The sequence below is a fragment of the Ziziphus jujuba genome, chromosome 5, assembly GCF_031755915.1.
Source record: "Ziziphus jujuba cultivar Dongzao chromosome 5, ASM3175591v1".
Taxonomy (NCBI): domain Eukaryota; kingdom Viridiplantae; phylum Streptophyta; class Magnoliopsida; order Rosales; family Rhamnaceae; genus Ziziphus; species Ziziphus jujuba.
The window spans coordinates 21,954,079-21,969,921 of NC_083383.1; the positions used below are offsets into that span (position 1 = coordinate 21,954,079).

The 15,843-nt window shown below is 33.2% G+C and overlaps 1 non-coding gene across 1 annotated transcript; it reads left to right on the forward strand.

Annotated features, from left to right (window-relative positions):
* Positions 1-7,395: 7,395 nt before the first annotated feature.
* LOC132803935 (small nucleolar RNA R71) lies at positions 7,396-7,502 on the forward strand. The gene has a single exon (XR_009639223.1). It is a non-coding gene; the product is annotated as a small nucleolar RNA R71 (small nucleolar RNA).
* Positions 7,503-15,843: the final 8,341 nt, after the last annotated feature.

Below are 15,843 nucleotides of genomic sequence, written 5' to 3' on the forward strand. Positions count from 1 at the left end.
CAATTAAGCATACAAAGTTTGTTTTCCTTAAACAAATACCCCTCAAATATGTAAAATTTATTAAATCCATGTTTCAAAAAGGTTTTGAATATTTCTCCTAAGTCACTATCATGCTCATAAAGTTCCTTTAATTGTTTAAAACCAAGCAATCTAGCATTTAAGGTAGAAAAGAGAACATACCTGATGTGTATAATCAACTCGCAAGTGCACGAATCGTTTTCAAGTAATAAAGTGGAAAAATAGGGTTGTCGTACCCAAGGGATTAAGTATTAAGTACCAAAGTTAATTAGGTTTTGATAATATTTGAACTAAAATTTAAGATGGCAATTGAAAACTAAATAAACTAAATTAAACAAAAGCAATCAATTAAAATTAGATCAATTTCAAGTAAGAGAGAGAATTGAATAATTATGAATACTAGGGCATTTGATTTCACCACTAACTATTCCAATTTAATTACTTAAATATGTAAATTTAATTAACTAGTAATTTTGTTAACCACACTTAATCACAAAATTAATCAAAAGTAGTTTCCACTCACAATTGATAATATTCACATAACCTAATCTATTCCTTCCGGCCTATAAATTAAATCATGCAAATTCATCAAGCATAGATTAAGCAAATAATATGGCATGAGACATAACTATTTTCCAATCAATTATGCATTCATGTAAATCATTGGAGATCCATAATATTATCCTTTTCCAAGCTCAAATATTATTAAAATCATTCATTCCTTCCGGCCTATGAAAGCATTAAGTATACCAATGATTTATTAACAAAACATATTACTAATTAAATAAAACTCAACATATATTAAAATAATTAAACCTTCATAGTTAGGGCTACATCATAGCCCTAGCTATGAAAATTAGTTCATCGTAAAAATAATTTCAACATCCATAATTATTAAAAATAATAAGATTCACAATTAAAGAGAAAGGAAAAGAGAATAAAAACTATTGAAGAAATTCTCCTCCAAGAGCTCTCAAAGTCGTAGCCTTCTTCTTCAAGCAAACCCACGTCTCTCTGCCTCCTCCAAGCTCTCCAATTGATCTTCTAAAACTTTAAAACTTTAAAAACCTAGAACCCTTAAGAGAATCTTAGAAACTCCCAAAATTTGGTTTGTTTCTATTTAAGCCTCCTAAAAGCTCTTAAATAACTCTCTAAACTTGTATATCTTCCTTCAATGTGGTGGGGGCTATATATATAGGACCTTGGGAATCTTTTTCTCTCTTTATTTTCAATGTGGGAGTCTTGGAAGATACCTTTTTTAGGCCATGAAAGGGGTTGGACGAATTTCATATGTAAAAAGGAAACTGTATATTACTTGCTCTCTACTACTTTCCTTTTATCTAATTCCTCCTAAAAAAATAGTTAATTAGTCTAATTTACCCTTAATGAAGCATGTGACATGACATGTGCCTCATTAATGATAAATTAACCAATTATTGCCACTTGTTTTTATCTTGGCCCTCAATTTGCCTTGATTTCCTCTTTCCATCAATGGTGGAGATTTAACTAGAATATTCCTTTTTATAAATTCCAAACTTTAAATGATGATAACTCTTTGCTCGCACCTCGAAATCCAAAAATAACGAGACATTTGAAATCCTCAGATCTTGATGATTCATATGACATCCACTTCCATCATGAAATTCTCGATAGAATCTTTATGGAATCTTCAAGGTATCTTTTTGGAATCTTTTTAATGCTTAGTCCGTTCGAGCTCAAATCTTGCTTCCCACCATAATTCGACGCAAGGAATCCATCTTTATGGTTTGTTTTCTTAAAATTCTTCCTCTTTCACCTAGATTAAGAAAAATACATAAATAAGTATCTTTCCATAACAAATTAACACAAACTAACAAATATTAAGCTATAAATATGGCATAAAATCATCAATATTTTAGACCTAACAAATGCCCCCAAACTTAAGATTTGCTAGTCCATAGCAAAGAAAAAGAATAAGAAAATGAAATGTTATTTAAAGAACATAAGATACTTTAATGAGGTGCCTCAAAGATTGTATAACATATGACTTTTCAAATGGTTTCAAAGTAATTATGTAACTCAATACCTTATATTCTATCCAACATATATGATACTTCCAATGTGTGTGTGTGGAAATCAATTTATACACTTAATTATCATATGCTTGAATAAATTTACAAGAATTAGAAATTGATAATAAAGTATGAACTACCATATGCTTGACTTAATTATCACTCTCCACTAATGTAGGTTAATGCACCACCTTAAATCATTAGGACTTCATGGTTTCTATTGTTTAGGCTAATGGATAAGGCTAAAGAAAGAAAAGGATAGGATATAATAAATCAAAGAAAGAAAGCTAAAATTAAATATCAATGAATAAATTACTTGTAAAATTTGTTTCTTTATTAGAACTTCTTTTCTTATTTTAACTTCAATTTCAATATCCTTTTTCTCCTTTTTATTGTGCATATATTCTTCAAATCACACATATTCTTTCTTTATTTCTTTTTTTTTCTTTTTTTCTTTCTTTTCCACTAAACCCCCAAACTTATTTTTCTTCTTATTGCACATTCAAAGCTCCAATTTACACAAAAATGCATACTAGAGCCAAATTCACCAAATACTTAATCTCCAAGCTCTATTTATTTATTTTTTTTCCTTTTTTTCCTTTTTTTCTTTTTCAACACTCAAACAAGCTCACAAGCATATATTCATATCAATTCAATTAAAGCTCTCTTTGTAGTATGTTCAAGGTAGGAAAAAGAAATTTAAGGCTCAAAAAGGGTAAGTAAATGTGCTTTAATGAAGAAAAGGCTCTAATACATCTTTATGCATCCTAAAGGCTCAAATAAGGTACTAGTGGAAGATAATGTATTAGGTTGGCTTGAAAGGCTCAAACTTAAACAAAGATGGCCTAAATCATATTCTTAGTGATGCATCCACCTAGGATTTCGCCTCAAGCAATAATCAAGCAAGTTCTAGAGTTCAATTAATAATAAAGTACTCTAATTCATGCAAACCTTCTTCAAAACACAATCTAAATTATGCATTATTGATTATGTGCTCAAAATATATTGAAAGTAACAATATGTGAATATAAATTCAAGCATTTAGGCATACACAAAAACAAATCCACCATCTAAAAACCAATTTATTTTCAATCATAGTCTTATCATTGGCTCATTAAAGTACTTAAGAAAACACCACAAAAACAAATATATATATATATATATATATATATATTTTTAATAATGAAGGAAAATAAAAACTAAAACTAACATTTTTGAAAACTTATAAAAACACTTAAATGGACAAGATTTAAAAGATGCAAAGCATGCTTTTCACCCCCAAACTTAAAATGAACAATGTCCTCATTGTGAAAAACATAAAATAAAGCAAAAGTAAATAAAAGGTAAAGAATACTCCCCTTTGAAGACATGGAATGTTCCTCGTAATGTGAAAAAAATTTTATGTACTCCAATGCATATTAAAGGTGGTTATACTCCAAAAACCTAACTTTAGACTTGAAATTCTCAACATTCGTCTTTTGCTCTTTTACACCTAAACATCTTAAAACCTTGCAAAAACTCAAACAAAACACATCAAAACAACCTAAAAACAAGAAAACCTCTAAAAACAACTAAAATAAATAGATAAATATAAGGTAAAGAAAGAAATTTGGGTTGCCTCCCAAGAGCGCTTGTTTAAAGTCATTAGCTTGACTCCTCCCTTTAACTTAATTAAGATCATCCAAGTAGAGGCTAGTCTCAAGCACTCCACCTTCATAATATGGCTTCAACCGCTGCCCATTCACCTTAAAACTTTCATGTCCCGGTTTGGTGATTTCAATTGCTCCACTTGGAAACATTTGTACAATATCATATGGTCCACTCCATCTTGATCTTAATTTACCTGGAAACAATTTAAGTCTAGAGTTATAAAGAAGTACCTTTTGTCCAACATGAAAGTTCCTCTTTTTAATCATCTTATCGTGCCATCTCTTTGTCTTTTCTTTGTAAATCTTTGCATTCTCGAAAGCATCCATCCTAAATTCTTCAAGTTCATCCAATTGCAATAGCCTATTCTTGCCCACAGCCTCTTGATCAAAATTGAGAAACTTGGTTGCCCAATATGCTTTATGCTCCAATTCCACGGGAAGATGACATTCCTTACCAAAAACCAGTTTATACGGAGAAGTACCAATGGGGGTCTTGTAGGCGGTCCGGTATGCCCAAAGTGCATCATCTAGCTTTATTCAACAAGTTACAAAGAGGTTTAGTTATCTTGGAAAAATCCTTAATAAATCTCCTATAAAAGCCCGCATGCCCAAGAAAACTCCTAATACCTTTTATTGAAGTCGGTGGAGGCAATTTCTCTATAACTTCTATTTTAGCTTTATCTACCTCAATTCCCCTTTTAGAAATCTTATGACCTAAAACTATGCCCTCTTGAACCATAAAGTGACATTTTTCCCAATTAAGCACAAGATTCGTTTCTTTACACCTTAGAAGAACCCTAGATAAATTTTGCAAGCAAGAGGTAAAAGAATCACCAAATACACTAAAATCATCCATAAAGATTTCAATGATATCTTCTACCATATCCGAAAAGATGGACATCATACACCTTTGTAAGGTTGCAGGTGCATTGCATAAACCAAAAGGCATCCTTCTATAGGCAAAAGTTCCATAAGGACAAGTAAAAGTAGTCTTTTCTTGATCATCAGGGGCAATAGCTATTTGATTGTAACCGCTATAACCATCTAGAAAACAATAATATTCCTTACCGACTAACCTTTCTAACATTTGATCAATGAATGGCAAAGGAAAATGGTCTTTTCTAGTGGCCTTATTAAGCTTCCTATAATCAATACACACTCTCCACCCAGTAACTAACCTAGTAGGAATAAGCTCACTCTTATCATTCTCTTGCACAGTCATCCCACCTTTCTTAGGAACTACTTGAATAGGACTTACCCAATTACTATCCGAAATAGGATAGATAATCCCGGCATCTAAAAGCTTTAAAATCTCACCATGAACCACTTTCTTAAGATTAGGATTAAGCCTCCTTTGATGTTCTACAGTCGGTTTATGGTCTTCCTCCATAAGTATTTTGTGCATACAAATAGAGGGGCTAATACCCTTAATATCAGCTATAGTCCAACCTAGTGCAGTTTTATGTTCTATTAAAACTTCTAAAAGTTTGGCTTCTTGGTCCTCACTAAGGGCGGATGAAATTATTACCGGAAGGGTATTATTAAATCCTAGAAAAGCATATTTTAAATGACTAGGTAGTGGCTTCAAATCAATTATAGGTGGGTGCTCCACACTCGGTATCTTTCTAGGTCCACTCTCACCTAAATCCTCAAACTTTCCAACATAATCTACCTCACAGTGGGTGGCTATATCTATGATGTTACACTCTTGTTTTTCTTCTTCTGTACATGGTCCAAATAACTCACTCAATCCTAAGGGATCTAAATTACTTTCCTTTGCCATATCATTTACCAATTCATCACATGCATCAACAAGAAAGCAGCAAGAAATTTCATCAAGATTAGGAAATTTAACAACATTAGGGATTTGAAAACTTACCTCCTCATTGAGTACTCTAAGGGTTACTTGCCTTTGTTGTACATCAATTAGGGCACGTCCGGTTGCAAGAAATGGTCTTCCAAGAATGATTGGAATGTTGTCATCTTCCTCCATATCAAGTATCACAAAGTCTGCAGGGAATATGAACTTGTTTACTTTTACAAGTACATCCTCCAATATTCCCCTTGGCCTTTTTATGCTTCGATCTGCCATTTGAAGAGTCACTGTGGTAGGCTTCACATCTCCCACTCCAAGCTTCCTGTAAATGCTATATGGCATCAAATTAATGCTAGCACCTAAATCACAAAGAGCCATAAAATTATAATGTCCAATGTTATACGGGATATCAAAGCTTCCTGGATCTTTTAACTTGGGTGGAATCCTATGGTGTAACCTAGCACTACTCTCCTCACTCAAAGCTACTAACTCATAATTCTCCCACCTCCTCTTGTTTGACAATATCTCCTTCAAAAACTTAACATAGGAAGGCATTTGTTCTAAGGCATCTATGAAAGGGATATTTACATGCAATTGCTTAAATACATCAAGAAACTTTTTAAATTGATTATCTAACTTTTCATTCCTAAACCTAGATGGGAAAGTTGGAGGTGGGATTTTCTTGTAGGCTTGATTCTTATCCTCATTTTCGTTGTGCTTGTCAATAGGTTTGGTTAGGTAAGGTGCTGGTTCAACTTTCTTTGATCCAGTTGGTGAGCTCTCGGCCTCTCTTACATGTGGTGGTATGTACTTTGTTGGTGGAGACTTCATGGCATCACTTAAACCTTCATCTTTTCTCCTATAAGCCTCATTATGCTCCACATTTGATTTTGAGTTGTCATGTGTGACCAAGTGTGATGTTGAGTCTATAGGGCTCTCTTCATCTTCATCATCAAGAATTACCATCCCTTTGTCACTTTCTTTAGGCCCGGCTACTTGCTTTCCACTTCTTAATGTAATGGCTTGAACCTGCTCCTTTGGGTTCTTCTCCGTTTGGCTTGGCAAAGTTCCTTGACTTCTTTGGAATTGAGTTGCTAATTGACCTATTTGGTTCTCCAAGCTTTTGATTGCAGCCATTTGGTTGTTGAACATTTGACTATGGTTTGTCAATTGTTGCTCAGTTCTCTGCATGAAAGAATTAGTACTATTAGATAACTCTTGCAAGGATTGTTCAAGTGAAGAAAATTGAGTTTGAGCTTGAGAAGAATTTTGATTTTGATGTGCAAGTTGCGGCTTTTGGTAGAATGGAGATTGGAATTGTTGTCTTTGAAACCCTCCACTTTGTCCTTGATTAGACCCTTGCTGGTTGTTGTTGGACCATGAAAAATTTGGGTGGTTCCTCCATCCTGGATTATATGTGTTAGAATATGGATTGTTTTGTTGCTTTTGGAAGTTCCCTACAAAATTAACATCATCAGAAGCAAAGGGATTTCCAACTTGGCAATCCACACTCTTATGATCATGAGCACCACATAAATCACAAAATAAAAAATTATTAGTAGATTGGATAGAATTCACCCCTATTTGACCAAATTGAGTGTTCAAGGTCTTCATGAATTGGGTTGCAAGTTGAGCTCCTAAGTTGTTAATATCAACGTCTTCCACGGCCTTTACTTGACTTCTTCCATTTAGTCTCCTCTCACTTGGATATTGGTAGTTATTATGGGCCATCTCTTCAATTAATTCAAATGCTTCTGATTGCCTCTTCTTCATTAAAGAACCTCCTGCAGCTGCATCTACCAATTGTTTGTTACCATAATCTAGACCATTATAGAAAATCTGTACCTGTATCCATGTTGGAAAACCATGGTGTGGGCATCTTCTTAATAGTTCCTTGAAGCGCTCCCATGCATCATACAAAGTCTCTTGGTCCCATTGACAAAAATTGTTTATATCACTTTTCAATTTTGCGGTCTTTGATGGAGGAAAGAATTTGTCTAGGAATTTTGTCTCTATAGCATCCCATGTAGTGATAGTACCTGCAGGTAAAGAATTTAACCACACTTTTGCCTTGTCTCTAAGAGACCAAGGAAAAAGTCTTAATCGAAAAGCATCATCAGAAACACCATTTTGTTTAGACATATCACACAATTGAAGAAAACTAGAAATATGCATGTTTGGATCTTCATGAGGCAAACCACAAAATTGAACATTATTAAGCAAAGAAGTAGTAGATGCTTCAATTTTAAAATTGTTTGCTTCAATGGGTGGTCTCCTTATGCAAGACAAATCACCAACTTTCTTGTGAGCAGCATACTCGCATATGGGCAAATCATCTTCTCTTTGGTTGGCCATTGCACCTTCTTGAGTTCCTTGGTCTATACATACCCAAGTACCCCTTATGGCTTGTTTTCTAGGTGCTGGTTTATTTTCTAAGTCAACTCCCTCCTTGAACTCTTGATCACCACTATGAATCATACACAACACCTAATTCCTAAAAAGAGAGCAAGTAAAATAAATTAGATAGAAAATTAGAAAATTGAATAAGAAAAAAAAATTTTATTAGAATTCTAATGTTGCTAACTAATCTAACAATTAAAATCAATTAGCAATAAAGAAAAATAAACTAACACTTAACTAAAAGATAAATGAAAATAACTCTAGGAAATAATGAACCAAATGAATTGAATGCAAAAAAAATTAAACCCTTTTGTGCAGGTATGCTTTTAAAGTAAACAATTATGCCAAACTAAAATTTCAACTAAAAGTAAGCTAAACCTAATCTTATTCAACCAAACAAATAAAAAATAATACTAAAAACCCTAAGTATGCTAGACTTGTAACCTAAGCACCAATAAATTAAAAACACAATTTTGGTTTCAAGTACCACAAAATAAGTATTAAAAATTCAAAGCAAGTTGGCCAAACAAGCAAAGAATTAAAACCCTAGCATGCAACACTAAAACCAAAATTAAGAAACAAATATAAAAATTTAAAATAAGAAAACAATGATCAAAGTACTACTAAACCCAATCCGAATTAATATTAATGCCTTAATCCCCGGCAACGGCGCCAAAAACTTGATGTGTAAAATCAACTCGCAAGTGCACGAATCGTTTTCAAGTAATAAAGTGGAAAAATAGGGTTGTCGTACCCAAGGGATTAAGTATTAAGTACCAAAGTTAATTAGGTTTTGATAATATTTGAACTAAAATTTAAGATGGCAATTGAAAACTAAATAAACTAAATTAAACAAAAGCAATCAATTAAAATTAGATCAATTTCAAGTAAGAGAGAGAATTGAATAATTATGAATACTAGGGCATTTGATTTCACCACTAACTATTCCAATTTAATTACTTAAATATGTAAATTTAATTAACTAGTAATTTTGTTAACCACACTTAATCACAAAATTAATCAAAAGTAGTTTCCACTCACAATTGATAATATTCACATAACCTAATCTATTCCTTCCGGCCTATAAATTAAATCATGCAAATTCATCAAGCATAGATTAAGCAAATAATATGGCATGAGACATAACTATTTTCCAATCAATTATGCATTCATGTAAATCATTGGAGATCCATAATATTATCCTTTTCCAAGCTCAAATATTATTAAAATCATTCATTCCTTCCGGCCTATGAAAGCATTAAGTATACCAATGATTTATTAACAAAACATATTACTAATTAAATAAAACTCAACATATATTAAAATAATTAAACCTTCATAGTTAGGGCTACATCATAGCCCTAGCTATGAAAATTAGTTCATCGTAAAAATAATTTCAACATCCATAATTATTAAAAATAATAAGATTCACAATTAAAGAGAAAGGAAAAGAGAATAAAAACTATTGAAGAAATTCTCCTCCAAGAGCTCTCAAAGTCGTAGCCTTCTTCTTCAAGCAAACCCACGTCTCTCTGCCTCCTCCAAGCTCTCCAATTGATCTTCTAAAACTTTAAAACTTTAAAAACCTAGAACCCTTAAGAGAATCTTAGAAACTCCCAAAATTTGGTTTGTTTCTATTTAAGCCTCCTAAAAGCTCTTAAATAACTCTCTAAACTTGTATATCTTCCTTCAATGTGGTGGGGGCTATATATATAGGACCTTGGGAATCTTTTTCTCTCTTTATTTTCAATGTGGGAGTCTTGGAAGATACCTTTTTTAGGCCATGAAAGGGGTTGGACGAATTTCATATGTAAAAAGGAAACTGTATATTACTTGCTCTCTACTACTTTCCTTTTATCTAATTCCTCCTAAAAAAATAGTTAATTAGTCTAATTTACCCTTAATGAAGCATGTGACATGACATGTGCCTCATTAATGATAAATTAACCAATTATTGCCACTTGTTTTTATCTTGGCCCTCAATTTGCCTTGATTTCCTCTTTCCATCAATGGTGGAGATTTAACTAGAATATTCCTTTTTATAAATTCCAAACTTTAAATGATGATAACTCTTTGCTCGCACCTCGAAATCCAAAAATAACGAGACATTTGAAATCCTCAGATCTTGATGATTCATATGACATCCACTTCCATCATGAAATTCTCGATAGAATCTTTATGGAATCTTCAAGGTATCTTTTTGGAATCTTTTTAATGCTTAGTCCGTTCGAGCTCAAATCTTGCTTCCCACCATAATTCGACGCAAGGAATCCATCTTTATGGTTTGTTTTCTTAAAATTCTTCCTCTTTCACCTAGATTAAGAAAAATACATAAATAAGTATCTTTCCATAACAAATTAACACAAACTAACAAATATTAAGCTATAAATATGGCATAAAATCATCAATATTTTAGACCTAACAAATGCCCCCAAACTTAAGATTTGCTAGTCCATAGCAAAGAAAAAGAATAAGAAAATGAAATGTTATTTAAAGAACATAAGATACTTTAATGAGGTGCCTCAAAGATTGTATAACATATGACTTTTCAAATGGTTTCAAAGTAATTATGTAACTCAATACCTTATATTCTATCCAACATATATGATACTTCCAATGTGTGTGTGTGGAAATCAATTTATACACTTAATTATCATATGCTTGAATAAATTTACAAGAATTAGAAATTGATAATAAAGTATGAACTACCATATGCTTGACTTAATTATCACTCTCCACTAATGTAGGTTAATGCACCACCTTAAATCATTAGGACTTCATGGTTTCTATTGTTTAGGCTAATGGATAAGGCTAAAGAAAGAAAAGGATAGGATATAATAAATCAAAGAAAGAAAGCTAAAATTAAATATCAATGAATAAATTACTTGTAAAATTTGTTTCTTTATTAGAACTTCTTTTCTTATTTTAACTTCAATTTCAATATCCTTTTTCTCCTTTTTATTGTGCATATATTCTTCAAATCACACATATTCTTTCTTTATTTCTTTTTTTTTCTTTTTTTCTTTCTTTTCCACTAAACCCCCAAACTTATTTTTCTTCTTATTGCACATTCAAAGCTCCAATTTACACAAAAATGCATACTAGAGCCAAATTCACCAAATACTTAATCTCCAAGCTCTATTTATTTATTTTTTTTCCTTTTTTTCCTTTTTTTCTTTTTCAACACTCAAACAAGCTCACAAGCATATATTCATATCAATTCAATTAAAGCTCTCTTTGTAGTATGTTCAAGGTAGGAAAAAGAAATTTAAGGCTCAAAAAGGGTAAGTAATTGTGCTTTAATGAAGAAAAGGCTCTAATACATCTTTATGCATCCTAAAGGCTCAAATAAGGTACTAGTGGAAGATAATGTATTAGGTTGGCTTGAAAGGCTCAAACTTAAACAAAGATGGCCTAAATCATATTCTTAGTGATGCATCCACCTAGGATTTCGCCTCAAGCAATAATCAAGCAAGTTCTAGAGTTCAATTAATAATAAAGTACTCTAATTCATGCAAACCTTCTTCAAAACACAATCTAAATTATGCATTATTGATTATGTGCTCAAAATATATTGAAAGTAACAATATGTGAATATAAATTCAAGCATTTAGGCATACACAAAAACAAATCCACCATCTAAAAACCAATTTATTTTCAATCATAGTCTTATCATTGGCTCATTAAAGTACTTAAGAAAACACCACAAAAACAAATATATATATATATATATATATATATATATATATATATATATATTTAATAATGAAGGAAAATAAAAACTAAAACTAACATTTTTGAAAACTTATAAAAACACTTAAATGGACAAGATTTAAAAGATGCAAAGCATGCTTTTCACCCCCAAACTTAAAATGAACAATGTCCTCATTGTGAAAAACATAAAATAAAGCAAAAGTAAATAAAAGGTAAAGAATACTCCCCTTTGAAGACATGGAATGTTCCTCGTAATGTGAAAAAAATTTTATGTACTCCAATGCATATTAAAGGTGGTTATACTCCAAAAACCTAACTTTAGACTTGAAATTCTCAACATTCGTCTTTTGCTCTTTTACACCTAAACATCTTAAAACCTTGCAAAAACTCAAACAAAACACATCAAAACAACCTAAAAACAAGAAAACCTCTAAAAACAACTAAAATAAATAGATAAATATAAGGTAAAGAAAGAAATTTGGGTTGCCTCCCAAGAGCGCTTGTTTAAAGTCATTAGCTTGACTCCTCCCTTTAACTTAATTAAGATCATCCAAGTAGAGGCTAGTCTCAAGCACTCCACCTTCATAATATGGCTTCAACCGCTGCCCATTCACCTTAAAACTTTCATGTCCCGGTTTGGTGATTTCAATTGCTCCACTTGGAAACATTTGTACAATATCATATGGTCCACTCCATCTTGATCTTAATTTACCTGGAAACAATTTAAGTCTAGAGTTATAAAGAAGTACCTTTTGTCCAACATGAAAGTTCCTCTTTTTAATCATCTTATCGTGCCATCTCTTTGTCTTTTCTTTGTAAATCTTTGCATTCTCGAAAGCATCCATCCTAAATTCTTCAAGTTCATCCAATTGCAATAGCCTATTCTTGCCCACAGCCTCTTGATCAAAATTGAGAAACTTGGTTGCCCAATATGCTTTATGCTCCAATTCCACGGGAAGATGACATTCCTTACCAAAAACCAGTTTATACGGAGAAGTACCAATGGGGGTCTTGTAGGCGGTCCGGTATGCCCAAAGTGCATCATCTAGCTTTATTCAACAAGTTACAAAGAGGTTTAGTTATCTTGGAAAAATCCTTAATAAATCTCCTATAAAAGCCCGCATGCCCAAGAAAACTCCTAATACCTTTTATTGAAGTCGGTGGAGGCAATTTCTCTATAACTTCTATTTTAGCTTTATCTACCTCAATTCCCCTTTTAGAAATCTTATGACCTAAAACTATGCCCTCTTGAACCATAAAGTGACATTTTTCCCAATTAAGCACAAGATTCGTTTCTTTACACCTTAGAAGAACCCTAGATAAATTTTGCAAGCAAGAGGTAAAAGAATCACCAAATACACTAAAATCATCCATAAAGATTTCAATGATATCTTCTACCATATCCGAAAAGATGGACATCATACACCTTTGTAAGGTTGCAGGTGCATTGCATAAACCAAAAGGCATCCTTCTATAGGCAAAAGTTCCATAAGGACAAGTAAAAGTAGTCTTTTCTTGATCATCAGGGGCAATAGCTATTTGATTGTAACCGCTATAACCATCTAGAAAACAATAATATTCCTTACCGACTAACCTTTCTAACATTTGATCAATGAATGGCAAAGGAAAATGGTCTTTTCTAGTGGCCTTATTAAGCTTCCTATAATCAATACACACTCTCCACCCAGTAACTAACCTAGTAGGAATAAGCTCACTCTTATCATTCTCTTGCACAGTCATCCCACCTTTCTTAGGAACTACTTGAATAGGACTTACCCAATTACTATCCGAAATAGGATAGATAATCCCGGCATCTAAAAGCTTTAAAATCTCACCATGAACCACTTTCTTAAGATTAGGATTAAGCCTCCTTTGATGTTCTACAGTCGGTTTATGGTCTTCCTCCATAAGTATTTTGTGCATACAAATAGAGGGGCTAATACCCTTAATATCAGCTATAGTCCAACCTAGTGCAGTTTTATGTTCTATTAAAACTTCTAAAAGTTTGGCTTCTTGGTCCTCACTAAGGGCGGATGAAATTATTACCGGAAGGGTATTATTAAATCCTAGAAAAGCATATTTTAAATGACTAGGTAGTGGCTTCAAATCAATTATAGGTGGGTGCTCCACACTCGGTATCTTTCTAGGTCCACTCTCACCTAAATCCTCAAACTTTCCAACATAATCTACCTCACAGTGGGTGGCTATATCTATGATGTTACACTCTTGTTTTTCTTCTTCTGTACATGGTCCAAATAACTCACTCAATCCTAAGGGATCTAAATTACTTTCCTTTGCCATATCATTTACCAATTCATCACATGCATCAACAAGAAAGCAGCAAGAAATTTCATCAAGATTAGGAAATTTAACAACATTAGGGATTTGAAAACTTACCTCCTCATTGAGTACTCTAAGGGTTACTTGCCTTTGTTGTACATCAATTAGGGCACGTCCGGTTGCAAGAAATGGTCTTCCAAGAATGATTGGAATGTTGTCATCTTCCTCCATATCAAGTATCACAAAGTCTGCAGGGAATATGAACTTGTTTACTTTTACAAGTACATCCTCCAATATTCCCCTTGGCCTTTTTATGCTTCGATCTGCCATTTGAAGAGTCACTGTGGTAGGCTTCACATCTCCCACTCCAAGCTTCCTGTAAATGCTATATGGCATCAAATTAATGCTAGCACCTAAATCACAAAGAGCCATAAAATTATAATGTCCAATGTTATACGGGATATCAAAGCTTCCTGGATCTTTTAACTTGGGTGGAATCCTATGGTGTAACCTAGCACTACTCTCCTCACTCAAAGCTACTAACTCATAATTCTCCCACCTCCTCTTGTTTGACAATATCTCCTTCAAAAACTTAACATAGGAAGGCATTTGTTCTAAGGCATCTATGAAAGGGATATTTACATGCAATTGCTTAAATACATCAAGAAACTTTTTAAATTGATTATCTAACTTTTCATTCCTAAACCTAGATGGGAAAGTTGGAGGTGGGATTTTCTTGTAGGCTTGATTCTTATCCTCATTTTCGTTGTGCTTGTCAATAGGTTTGGTTAGGTAAGGTGCTGGTTCAACTTTCTTTGATCCAGTTGGTGAGCTCTCGGCCTCTCTTACATGTGGTGGTATGTACTTTGTTGGTGGAGACTTCATGGCATCACTTAAACCTTCATCTTTTCTCCTATAAGCCTCATTATGCTCCACATTTGATTTTGAGTTGTCATGTGTGACCAAGTGTGATGTTGAGTCTATAGGGCTCTCTTCATCTTCATCATCAAGAATTACCATCCCTTTGTCACTTTCTTTAGGCCCGGCTACTTGCTTTCCACTTCTTAATGTAATGGCTTGAACCTGCTCCTTTGGGTTCTTCTCCGTTTGGCTTGGCAAAGTTCCTTGACTTCTTTGGAATTGAGTTGCTAATTGACCTATTTGGTTCTCCAAGCTTTTGATTGCAGCCATTTGGTTGTTGAACATTTGACTATGGTTTGTCAATTGTTGCTCAGTTCTCTGCATGAAAGAATTAGTACTATTAGATAACTCTTGCAAGGATTGTTCAAGTGAAGAAAATTGAGTTTGAGCTTGAGAAGAATTTTGATTTTGATGTGCAAGTTGCGGCTTTTGGTAGAATGGAGATTGGAATTGTTGTCTTTGAAACCCTCCACTTTGTCCTTGATTAGACCCTTGCTGGTTGTTGTTGGACCATGAAAAATTTGGGTGGTTCCTCCATCCTGGATTATATGTGTTAGAATATGGATTGTTTTGTTGCTTTTGGAAGTTCCCTACAAAATTAACATCATCAGAAGCAAAGGGATTTCCAACTTGGCAATCCACACTCTTATGATCATGAGCACCACATAAATCACAAAATAAAAAATTATTAGTAGATTGGATAGAATTCACCCCTATTTGACCAAATTGAGTGTTCAAGGTCTTCATGAATTGGGTTGCAAGTTGAGCTCCTAAGTTGTTAATATCAACGTCTTCCACGGCCTTTACTTGACTTCTTCCATTTAGTCTCCTCTCACTTGGATATTGGTAGTTATTATGGGCCATCTCTTCAATTAATTCAAATGCTTCTGATTGCCTCTTCTTCATTAAAGAACCTCCTGCAGCTGCATCTACCAATTGTTTGTTACCATAATCTAGACCATTATAGAAAATCTGTACCTGTATCCATGTTGGA